A 13,120-nucleotide genomic window follows, 5' to 3' on the forward strand; every position below is an offset into this window, starting at 1 on the left:
GAACCATCGGTAATCGGCGAGAACCATAATATGTCGTATACAGAAAGGCAACACATACCACACACGGCCAGTACCATTACACATCCAACGATAACCAACTTCAGACGATACCGATAGTAAATATTGATTACCACGGGTAATAATAATAATGGCTTGTGATGAGGGCCTCCCATCGGGTAGACCGCTCGCCTGGTGCAAGTCTTTCGATTTGACGCCACTTCGTCGACCTGCGCGTCGATGGGGATGAAATGATGACGATTAGGACAACACAACACCCAGTCCCTGAGCGGAGAAAATCTCTGTCCCAGCCGGGAATCGAACGCGGACCTTTTTTTTTGTAATCTCATTTTGTTCGCTTTCGTTCGATGCATCTGCTCGGGGCGGACGTCGTAAGACATCCGTTTAAGTTCGTTGTTGATCGATTAACTCAGTTTTCTTTATTACAGAGGGCACGTAGATCCCTTAGGAGTGACAGTCTGTGGCGCTGACCACTCAGCTACCGGGGGCGGACATTACCACGGATGAGCAAGTAGATTTAGCTCTCTCTGTTCCTCTCTTATTTGACCAGAGAGGAGCAGGATTCAAAGCATAAACCTTTATATGTATTTATATGGTCACATACTAATTTAATCTCAACTATTTCTTAATAACACCATTCCAATAGCTCGAAGCGCACGCCATAAGCTCTGTGTCGCTACATTCCATAGGATGACCGGTAGCAATGCAAAAACCTTGAAAGTGACGGGGAGTTCACCCGTCGAAATATCGGCTGTTGTCAGAGATGTCATCTTCCTATAAGTTTTTTATTCACCATGTTTCTTGAAAGCCGGCTACTGTATCAATAATAATTTCAATATTAAAGTTACTTCTCTAGTTACGGTTTTTTTTAATAAAAAAATACTGTGAATGGTATGTTGAGTGAGTGAGAATTTCTACGTGATGAAGGACGCTTGTACTTCGAGAACATTAAAAGATAACTTCAGAAAAAGAGAGATGGAAATCATATTCAAAAAAATGTAAACTATCTCAACACTCGCAAATGGGAATAAATTCTCGAAACGCGATGTGCTAAGCATGAGAACTCTTAACTGATGAATAACTTACAATTTAAAGATGAATCTGATACTGCTGTATTAGTCATAAGCCAGTCATTGAACTGTGATAGATCGATTTTGATGTGGAAGGTAAATCAGTGTACATGAACATCGATACTCGTCTAACCAAGGCCACAGCGCATGCTCGAGAGAACTTCATGCTGTCATTTGAACCTTCCTTTCCTTCTCCCATTGCGAATGAACTGTGGCGAAAGTATCTCCTTATGTTGCTCCATACACGCACTTTTTGAGTAATATTGACTTACCAGTAGGCTATTAGTTTGCTACTTTTATTAGTAAATATAGAGTGCTAATTCCAGTTATTAGTCTGCTACTTTTATTCGGAAGTATACGAGTACAAATGGTTCAAATGGCTCTGAGCACTATGGGACTTAACATCTGAGGTCATCAGTCCCTTAGAACGTAGAACTACTTAAACCTAACTAACCTGAGGACCTCACACGCATCCATGCCCGAAGCAGGATTCGAACCTGCGGCCGTAGCAGTCGCGCGGTTCCGGACTGAAGCGCCTAGAACCGCTCGGCCACCGCGGCCGGCTATACGAGTACAGAGCCAGTTTCTGCTAAATGTCCTGAACGCTGCAGCGTCACAGAGTCTGTCCACTGTGGGCAGGAAGTGACCAAGTCGCTGACACGCGGAAGCATCGTCGGGATATCGCAGGCAGTTATTTGCTCACAAACAGAGGAGAACTTATCAGCCCGCGGTGTTGTTCGAGCTTATCCTGTCACCGTTCTATTCGGCTCTTAACGAAATCGAGCTACAGCCGCCAGCAAGGGAAAACCATTCGGCTCGCTGAATCATTAGCGCGGTCTCATGTTTTTTCCTTGAAAATGAGACAAAATCTGGTTGTTATTTTTGACACGTAGCAGGCACCTGTGATACTTGTCAGTTTCTTCCTTCCTCTCTCCTTCCTCCTCCCCTCCCCTTCTCTCCCCTCTTCCTCTTTACTATTAATTGCTCGCTGGATGCATGTCCTCAGTGACGTGAAGTAATAGTAATGGATACCAGGCACACATTATAGGTAAATCTACTGAAGGAGGTTACCATTTAGTACTTTATGACCTATATTTGGTGTTTGAGACACCTTCATTAAGCATGTTGAGGTATTGAGATACATTTGTAATGTAGTGCTATGACTGACTGCGTAACGATCCCACATTCTGCTGATAAATGACACACGACTGATGCCTGACAAATAAGCAGTCTTAACTGTCACTGGGGATGTTGCCGAGCTTAACAAGTATGCTATGCAACTTGCAACTGTCAATAGTGCTGTGCCTTCAGTCCATAAAACGCCGTGAAGAGGTCTGTCAAATGGTTCAAATGGCTCTAAGCACTATGGGACTTAAAATCTGATGTCATCAGTCGCCTAGACTTAGAACTACTTAAACCTAGCTAACCTAAGGACATCACCTACATCCATACCCGAGGCAGGATTCAAACCTGCGACCGTAGTAGCACCGCTCTTCACAGCGGCCGGCTCGAAGTGGTTTGTCGTTTACCCCCTAATCGTTGGACAACACTGTATGTCACCACCTACTTACCTATGCCACTAAATTGTTATGACGACAATTTCTTCCAATGATGTCACTGTGAAAATAACTTGAACAACCGATGGTAAAAACAGTTAAAAACTACGAGCCTTACTGTTTACCACACTGGAGGAAACTGTAGTAAATTAACAGCTTACTCGTGTCGTGTGAAACATCACTTCGATAACAGTGCTAAAGAGCCAAAAGATGAAGCACAAATCTTCGAAATCGACTGAAAATAAATTAAAACAATAAACACAGCTGAGCGGAAGAAATGTAGTACGAAAATAACATTTTTTTTTCCAGAGCAAAACTGTGAACGCAGCTTCGTCGTGTCTCTTAGTGTTAAAAATTGTCCCAGATTTCATACTTCCATGTAATGGAGAAGTTTTTAGTTTTCTTTCAAGGACATGACTATTTCCTGTGCTTCAGATACGTTGTCCTCAATATTATTCTGCTTTAATCGATCTTTGCTACAGTTAATTCCAGTTCTTGTATCAACATCATATACCTTCAATACTTTTTTATAAATTTATGTTACTAATATAGTTTACTTCTACCATTTCTGAAAAGAAAAACGCCTATCTGACACAATATTTCTTGTCACTGAAGATGTTTCGTTCACCTTAGCTGAAGTCCCCGTGCAGCCATGAAAATGATCTGATAATTGTTTCGCAGTGTTGGACTACTCAATCCTCATCATCAAAGAAGGCTTTTATGTTGTTTTTTTGTGATTGTCGTAGTGTGTTAGTTTTCAATTTTTTGTTGCTCGTGCTAAAAGCAAACATTCATTTCGAAACCTTCAGAATATTTTTAACAAATTATTCATCTCTGGGTAAGATGAAAAGCCAAAATATCTCTTTCTGTGAAATACGCTGTACACTAAAGACGGTTTATAAACTTTGAAATGTGTGAGCAAGAGCCTTCAGCGGTTGCAGAAAGTGGCCTACATTCAGTCGCCTGGAGTGACGCAGTAGTTTCTCAGGTCGCGGCATGGCCTGCACCAACGGGAGGCTGTGAGGCCACTGGAGCTGGAGACTTTCTCTACTGTCGTCATCGTTACGTCACACGAAAGGCCGGCGAAAGTAGTGCGTCTTTTACGCCGTAACTGCCGGCCGTCTTTGACTTGTTTACTGGCACCAGGTAGTGCAATACAAAAACACAGCACTTATAGCCGAATTCCAGTCAGAACTGTGATCCTTAGTTAACTGGATCTGTCTACTTAATACGTGAAATGACGGCAACGAAATGTCCCTGAGCTTAAATTTATATTGCTACTTGTTCTGTTTCCACTTGATTCGACAGTGCCGAAGTATACTGCAGAACGCCTCTCCCCCACTGTCTCAGGTATGTATTGTAATATTGTGCAAGAAAGCCTCATATCTGTCGCCTTCACATTCTTCTACTAGAATGTCAGTTGACCATCACATCCACATACGTGGACGTATGGAATTAAGTTTTTCAGCTCCTTGCATGTCACCAAAGTCAACAGCTTCAGGCTTGGAAAGTAAGGAGAGTTATGCGTCGACAGACAGAAAAATCGAAACTAAGTACTTCTAAATATTAAAAATGTTTGTCTTCAATGGCCACCGAGGTTGTGTGTGAAAAAGCTATCCCTACAAAGGCTGTTTGATATCCATTGTTGGATACAGACCTCATACAGACTTCTCAATTAATTTTACGGTCTTCAGGTATGTCTATCTCCAACCTCTGGCGGGGGGGGGGGGGGGGGGGGGGGGGATGGGGCACGAACAGTGGCGGCTACCCCGCGCCTCTCGGTCTTTATTTATTTATGTTATAGAATCCATCTTGCTCAATCGATCATCCATTCATCTTGCTATATATATATCTAGCCCAGCTCCATTTCATTTTTTATTGCACTTACAATTACATCTAATCTGTTTCTTTCAAATCGCCTAATTTCGGAAGATTTTCGTGCTCGACCATCACAGATTTCGACGAAATTTTATATCAACACTTGTCCATGGCCCCAATGAACATTAGGAAAAATTAACGAGCGTCGAAACAATACTGATCGAGACATAGTCTCCAGTTTGAGTCCATGCTCGACTTTACGCTAAGAAAGCATGAATTTCTGGCGACTTTGAGCTGTTATATCTCGGGCAATATCTTGTTGAACGAAATGAAATGCGCCCATTTTGTGTAGTTTTATGCGTTCACGTAAGAATAATAATGTCCAGAAAATTGTGGACCAATCGCGGGAAAAAATTTCAAATTATTCAAACTCTTATGTCTCTGGGACTAAATGTCAAACATGAAAGTTGGCATGTAGTAACCTAAAGACACAATGTTCTCAGATACAAAGTTTCGTTTATGTACCACTCCCCAGCAATGAATACTGAAATGCGAAATTGAAGATTTTGTAAAAAGATAAAAAATGCTGTATTTTCAATCTGATTTTGCAAAAAAACAGTGTTCTATAAAACTTTCCAAATAGGGATCATTAGAAAGACAATGATTTTAAAAGCTAAAAAGTGTATTTGATTATCCAAAGCTGGCTAACAATGCTAGAGAATATGAATCAATGTTGGCCGCGAAAATTGCTGCACGGAAAGAATCTTTTCCTCGTAGAGTAAACGCTTACTGAATATGAAACTTAATATGCCGGTAACACAAGAATGTGGAATACAAAATTTCATTCACCTACTATTTTCCCATAATCTGCTTATTCGTCGAGGTGACGATTTTTGTGAAAAGGTGAAAATAGGTTATATTCGACACTCCTTTTACCAATTCAGTTTTTTCTATTAAAGTTTCAAAACCAGTATCTTGCGAAACAATGTGATTTAAGTCCCTCCCCTGACCGCCCCAGAACAGTGGGTTCTATTTTCAACAAGGGCTATAAATGCTACATAAATTGAGGCAGAGTACCCGGAAAATTAGCAATGTGAACAAAGATTTAACTTTGTCTTCTTATATCTCGATGATTTAAGGCATGACAAACATGAAACTATGGACACAACAACTAAACGACATAAGGTTTTCCAAAATAAAATATAATTAGATTTGAGAATCGGATATAAGGTACTTAACAAATGGTTTTGCAAGCGGACAGCCGGCCGAAGTGGCCGTGCGGTTAAAGGCGCTGCAGTCTGGAACCGCAAGACCGCTACGGTTGCAGGTTCGAATCCTGCCTCGGGCATGGATGTTTGTGATGTCCTTAGGTTAGTTAGGTTTAACTAGTTCTAAGTTCTAGGGGACTAATGACCTCAGCAGTTGAGTCCCATAGTGCTCAGAGCCATTTGAACCATTTTGCAAGCGGACAGCCGGCCGGAGTGGCCGTGCGGTTCTAGGCGCTACAGTCTGGAGCCGCGTGACCGCTACGGTCGCAGGTTCGAATCCTGCCTCGGGCATGGATGTGTGTGATGTTCTTAGGTTAGTTAGATTTAAGTAGTTCTAAGTTCTAGGGGACTGATGACCACAGCAGTTAAGTGCCATAGTGCTCAGAACCATTTGAACCATTTTGCAAGCGGACAGGTATCGCCCCAAAACACATTGTTTCGAATGAGACAGGTTTTGAAGCTGTAGTAGAAAACGGCATTTTTAAAATATATGTCGAATATACCCTATTTTTTACATTTTCACAAAAATCGTCATCTTTTCGACGTATTTGTAGATTATTGAAAAACAGTCTGTGAATTAAATTTTGTATTCCACATTCTTGTGCTATTGACATATTAAGTTTCGTGTTCAGTAAGCGTTTACCCTACGAGGAATAGATTCCAAAGTTAACATTTTTTCCGTGCCGCGATTTTCGCGCCCACCTTTAGCTCAGATTATCTAGCATTGTTAGCTCGCATTGGATAATCAGATACACTTTTTTGGCTGTTAAAATCATGGTCTTTTTAATGAGCTCTGTTTGGAAAGTTTTATACAACACAGTTTTTTGCAAAATCAGATTGAAAATTTTGATATTTTTATCATTTTACGAAATCTTCAACATCGCATTTCATTTATTCAGTTCTGGGAAGTGATGCATAAACGAAAGTTTGTATCTGAGAACTTCGTGTCTTTAGGTCACTGCATGCCACCTTTCACGTTCGTCATTTTCTCCACGAGATATAAGAAGCCATACTTTGAAATTTTTTCGAGTGCCAATTTTTTCGGGTGACTTTATCAAATTTTTTCAGGCCGAATATGGCCATTGAAATTCTTTTCATTATCCTTCTTAAGTTAACGCATGAAATTTAACAAGATGGCCACATTTTATTTCTTTCAAAAAATATTTTCTGAGATATAACAGCTCAAAGACGCCCCAAATTAACGTTCGCTCTGCGCAAAGTCGCTCTTGGGGTTAGTATTGACGAAGTCCTTAATGGTCGAGCAGTTAGGCTTAGGTGAGTTGACATGGAATGGTCCTTTTCAGTTATCTACACTGCATTTCTCGATTGATAGACCAACAATCTTAAGTTTTTCAATTATATACACATTTAAAGTCCACGCCCACTCCGAGAAATCAAAATTAGTCACAAACTCTTGACTGTAATCATTATATTTGGTACACACTGGAGGCTTACTTAAGAAAAGTTTGTCACGTTTTCCAAAAGAGCTATAGCATCTGATGAAAAGTTTGCGGGCACGCTGTGTATTGCGGAATCGGCAGCTAGATGTCGCGAGAAATGGACCTGCCAGTATAAAAGAAGAGCTTCAGGTCGGCTCTGTGATTTCTAACGTGGACTAGTCATTGGGTGTCATTTAGGTAACAAATCCATGAGGGACATTTCAACCCTAAAGCTCCATGAGTCAGCTGTTGGTGATGTGACTGTGAATTGGGAATGAGAAGGAAAAGCCGCAGCCAACTTGGGGCCAGGCAGACCTCACGTACTGGCGGGCAGCGATCGTCGAGCATTGCGGTAGTTGGCTGTGAAAAACAGCGTGAAACCAGCGGGAGCAATCACTTGTTACTTCCAAAGTGCTACCAGATGTCTAGCTGCCACAATGACTGTTCGAAGGGGGTTAACAAGACTGGGGTACAGTGGTCGAGCACCTCGAGTACCTTTCTGTTGTCAGTGCTACGCGACGCTTGAGGTACCATAGAGACCGACGCCACTGGGCTGTGGATGACTGGGAACGATGAATGACGCTGTAACCTGCGGCAACCCGATGGGAGGGTTTGGGTTTAGAGAATGCTTGTTAGCCATCAGGTGCAGTGCCAACAGTGAAATACAGAGCAGGTGGTGTTATGTTATGGGGATGTTTTTGTGGTTAGTTTGTAGTCCCCTGCAAATGGAAGTGAGCGATTGGCGTCATTGGCCGGGAGGCCCCTGACGGGGCCATTCCGGTCGCCTTGCTGCAGGTCTTATTACATTCGACGCCACATTGAGCGACCTGCGCGCCGGATGGGGATGAAATGATAAGGAAGACAACACAGTACCCAGTCCTTGAGCGGAAAAAATCCCCTACCCAGCCGGGAATCGAACCGGGGCCCGTAGGACGGCAATCCGTTACGCTGACCACTCAGCTATCGGGGCGGACTGTAGTGCGCTTATAGCGCTGAAAAAAATTTCTAAAATGTGGAAGGACAAGGAAACGTTTTACGGTGTTGTGTACTGCGTACAGCAGAGGAACAGTTCGGAGACGATAATAGTTAATATTAGCTTGACAGAATGACAGGGTCATGACACCCCATATTAATCTCCACTAATAGGTGTCGGGATACTTTTGAGCAGACAGTGTACGTGTCATTTTTACTCTCACTTTCATTTATTTTGCTGTCTGTGCAATGCCTCACGCGATTGTCCTTCTGGGAGTAGACCTATTCGTCAACGAAACGTTAAAAACTTAACCTTTCTTTCTTCTGCAATTCCGATTTACTAGCAGCTTATTTTGTGTAAATTGACTGCCGTAATTTTCATACAGTGCAAGCTACCTACTAATCTCCCTCTTTCATAAGCTGAATGCAACATTAATCGATCTCATAGTCATTGCCTTGTTTCAGTGGCTTGCTACTTTCTTCTCGCCGCTCTAAATATTTCGTCTCCTCCACGCCAGAATTCTACCGTCGTTACGTAACGTATCGTATTTATTATCTCACGTCACTAAACCTTTACCACGAAAGCCAGTGTTCATGACAAGCAATTATATTTCACGTTACTTCATGTTACTAACGTAATGCGTTTTTCTGGTTACTGCAAGGTTTGAGTACCCCACTGATAATCTCAAGCAACAGATCTGACTTATGTTACCGTGGCGAATACACCGCCGTTTCAGAAGAGGCAGTTTTTGACAGACGTTAGTGAGACTTACTTCCTGCCCTGCTACTGAACTTTTGAATGAAGCCACTTCTACCTGTCAGTCACTTGGCCTTGCACTACAGGCCTGCTCTGTTCCTCTGCATTTTTCGATCAGTCTGACTGCTTCCCAAGCGAGTTTCCCTGCTTCATGGAAGAGCAATTTAATTTTATCTCTCTCTCGGTATCACCTCCTCCGATGTCGCCACGTTACTGATTTTGTATATGCAATCACGCCAGTAATGATGTCTGACGACGTGAAATGAGCCTCCTTTCCTCTCTGTCACAGTAGCACGACTCCAACGCCACCCAGTGAAGGAGTGTGCCTGTCACTGCTCTCAAATATGGAGTTTTGGAAAATGTCGGCTAGAGAAAAGAAAGTGTGAAAAGAAAATGGACTGGACCAGGTCCTAGGCACCGTCAAGATTGATGGGAAACTAATTTAAAAGCCTGCTGTAAAAGCTAGTGTTCCATTGGCTGACAACCGCGTCGTAGCCGTCGCGTGTATGTAGTGACCGGCCTAGAGAAGGAGTACGTACCTAGTGAGCTAAGCGGAAGGTTGTCCATTGCTGCTAAGAGCCATCACAAGTTACGTATGTTTAAAACGTGTAGCGCTAGTATCGTGTTGAACAACGTCTGTCGTCTAGAAAATGAAAGAAATGTTGCACGGAAAGAACGCAACACGTAAATATTTGGTTGAACTGGAAAGAAGAGTTTATGACGCTGTGAGACCGTGAGGGGCTGTTCAGCCGAGTGATCTGAAATTGCTTTTTTCTTTGGCTCACAATGGCCCATTTCCACGCAGTGTTCGATAATTGGGTTTTAGATATATATAACGTATGCTATTTGTCTTGACTACCCCAAGTACTTTTTTGGCAGACGTTTAGCTAACAGGAGGACATCAACCAACACGATTGAATTTCTTGTAATTTTATTCATTACAGAGAGAATGTAAGTTAGCATAACAGTGCAGTAATGTTTTTTTATTTACCATACGAATACATGTAGTACAGTACTACACTACTTTTAAACGGTGTGTTGTGTACAGTACAGGCCCTCTTTTATTAAGAACGATGTGGTCATTGCTTTTCTTTTATTGTGGTTGGAAGTAGGCGTAATGCTTCTTAGGCAGAAGAACTCTTCCGAGAGGGATACCATGACAACAACCCACTTTCCCGGCGGATGTTTTCTCGTCTTGTTGGGATGCTCCAGGGAACGGGAAGGTAATCGTATGCAGCGAAATCGCAAAGATGAAGTCCCTGAAATGATTTATCTCACTTTTGCTGCAATGAATCCAATCGAGAGCAGCAGCTGCTTGAACACGAGACTGGCGTTTCTAAAAGAAATGCATATCGCATTCTAACAAGTCACCGGTTTCACCTTTATTTCATAGGCCGTTAATAAGTAGTAATATCCTATCTTCGTTGGTGTACAATGTACTCACATAAGCCTTCCACTCAAGACAGTTGACTGGATGACTGGTATGCATTATCCTTGTGTTTCTGTTTGTTTACTGTCAGCTCCAGCAAGTGGACGAACTGCGTTTCTCCGAGTGCCTGCTCTGTGTTCCAGTACAAGATAGCTGAAATCAGTATTGTGTTGTCTTTTTAATGACGTATGTTTACGTGGCGCCGGCCGGAGTGGCCGAGCGGTTCTAGGCGCTACAGTTGCTACGGTCGCAGGTTCGAATCCTGCCTAGGACATGGATGTGTGTGATGTCCTTAGGTTATTTAGGTTTAAGTAGTTCTAAGTCTAGGGGACTGATGACCTCAGAAGTTAAGCCCCTTAGTGCTCAGAGCCATTTGAACCATTTGTTGACGTGGCGCCGCGCGGGGTAGCAGTTCGGTCTCAGGCGCCTTGTCACGGTTTGCGCGGCTCCCCCCGTCGCATGTTCGAATCCTTCCTCGGGCATTGTTGTGTTTGTTGTCCTTAGCGTAAGATAGTTTAAGTAAGATTAAGTAGTGCGTAAGGCTAGGGACGGATGACCTCAGCAGTTTGTCCCCATAATCCTCACAACAAATTTCCAATTTGTTTACGTGGCTGGTACACTGTTAGACGTTTCCGAACAGGTCTTGTGAAGAAGGAGTGAATTACCGAATAAAAAATATAGCATGCTATTTAATAACGTAGTAATACTGTCCATATCTTCTTAATGAACAGGCAGTCATGCAGGTTAATGTCCCCTGCCAGCCTGACACATGCTTCATACATTTTTTTTAAATTTTTGTTTCTGAATAAACAAGTTATTTTGGGTAGTCAAGATTCAAGGGAGATGGCGTATTTTGAGTGTAGGTAGCTGTAACGGCTGTGCGTTTGATGTGCTGCCATATTAGTAGTACACGTTGACGAAAGAGAGGACGAAGTCCTGTGCTGGTACATAGCCTGTTCTTCTAGGATAGCTTCAATAGGAGCGTTGGGTTCAGTTTCCCGTCCGACGCCTGGGTCCACCATTAACAGTGTTATACTCTGAAGCACCAAAGAAAATGGTATAGCCAAGCGTATTCGAATACAGAAACATGTAAACAGGCAGAATACAGCGCTGGGGTTGGCTAGGCCTATATAAGACAACATGTGTCTGGCGCAGTTGTTACATCGGTTACTGCTGCTACAATGGCAGGTTATCAAGATTTAAGCGAGTTTAAACATGGTGTCATAGTCGGCGCACGAGCAGTGGGACACAGCATCTCCGAGGTAGCGTTGAAGTGGGGATTTTCCCGTACGACCATTTCACGAGTATACCATGTATCAGGAATCCGGCAAAACTTGAAATCCGACATCGCTGCGGCCGGAATAAGATCCTGCAAAAACGAGACCAACGGTGACTGAAGAGAATCGTTCAACGTGACGGAAGTGCAAGCATTCCGCAAATTGCTGCAGATTTCAATGCTGGGCCGTCAAAAAGCGTCAGCATGCGAACCATTCAACGAAGCATCATCGATATGGGCTCTCGGAGCCGAAGGCCCTCTCGTGTACTTAATGAGTGCACGATGTAAAGCATTACGCCTCGCTTTGGCCCGTCAACACCGACATTGGACTGTTGATGACTGGAAACATGTTGCCTGGTCGGACGAGTCTCGTTTCAAATTGTGTAGAGCGTATGGAATGTAGGAGTTTTGAAACAACCTCATGAATCCATGGACCCTGCATGTCAGCAGGGCACTGTTCAAGTTGGTGGAGGCTCTGTAATGGTTTGGAGCGTGTGCAGTTGGAGTGACATGGGACGCCTGATACGTCTAGATACGGCTCTGACAGGTAACACGTACGTAAGCACCTGTCTGATCACCTGCATCCATTCATGTCCACTGTGCATTCCGATGGACTTGGGAAATTCCAGCAGGACAATGAGACTCCCAACGAGTCCAGAATTGCTAAAGAAAGCCTCCAGGAACACTTTCCTGTGTTTAAACGCTTTCGCTGGCCACCAGACTCCCCTGACATGAGCATTATTGTGCATACCTGGTATGCCTTACAATGTGCTGCTCAGAAGAGATCTACACCCCTCGAATTCTTACGAATTTAGGAACAGCCCTGCAGGATTCATGGTGTCATTTCCTTCGAGCACTATTTCAGACATTAGTCGAGTCCATGCCACGTCATGTTGTGGCACTTCTGCGTGCTAGCGGGGGCCCTGCACGATACTGGGCAGGTGTATCAGTTTCTTTAGCTCTTCAGTGTATATCCTCAGTGCAGGAGACATTGTGGAGTGGTTTTGAATTCAGTGCAGGCTACTGGACAAAGTCTGATGATCACGAACTTTAGGCAACCACCTCTCGTCTTCTTACCATCCAAATACCGGCGGTGGAACTTTCTTTTACTCTCGCGGTGTTCGAACTGGATACCTCCAGTTCGAGTGGCACCCAACAGTTGAGCTTATGCGTCTGTGAAGACAATGCAACATCTCCACTAGAAATTGGTTTCCGAAAACGTGACGATGTGGATTGATTGTTGCAGCCCAACGGGTCACGTGGGAGTTGCAGTGGAACACGTACACTTCCGGTGCCCGTCGTGAAAGCACTGTCGTGAAAGCACTCATCATGCGGTTTGAAGTAGTAGCGCCCATCTCGCAGAAGATCTGGAACGGTTGTAGGTCGGCTGGTTACATTCACCGTGACTCTAACGAGGACTGAGGATTTTCAAAATCTATATGATTTCTTAATTTTTAGTGATGATAGAATAATTTATTGCCAAGGTGCAAAGTGAGCCACTACAATTCGTCACAGAC

The 13,120-nt window shown here is 43.3% G+C and overlaps 1 protein-coding gene across 1 annotated transcript in view; it reads left to right on the forward strand.

Annotated features, from left to right (window-relative positions):
- LOC124594223 overlaps positions 1 to 13,120 on the forward strand; it is an 84,721-nt gene that overhangs the window by 546 nt on the left and 71,055 nt on the right. The gene's annotated exons all lie outside the window — the stretch shown is intronic.

Source organism: Schistocerca americana, chromosome 1 (assembly GCF_021461395.2).
Source record: "Schistocerca americana isolate TAMUIC-IGC-003095 chromosome 1, iqSchAmer2.1, whole genome shotgun sequence".
Taxonomy (NCBI): Eukaryota; Metazoa; Arthropoda; class Insecta; order Orthoptera; family Acrididae; genus Schistocerca; species Schistocerca americana.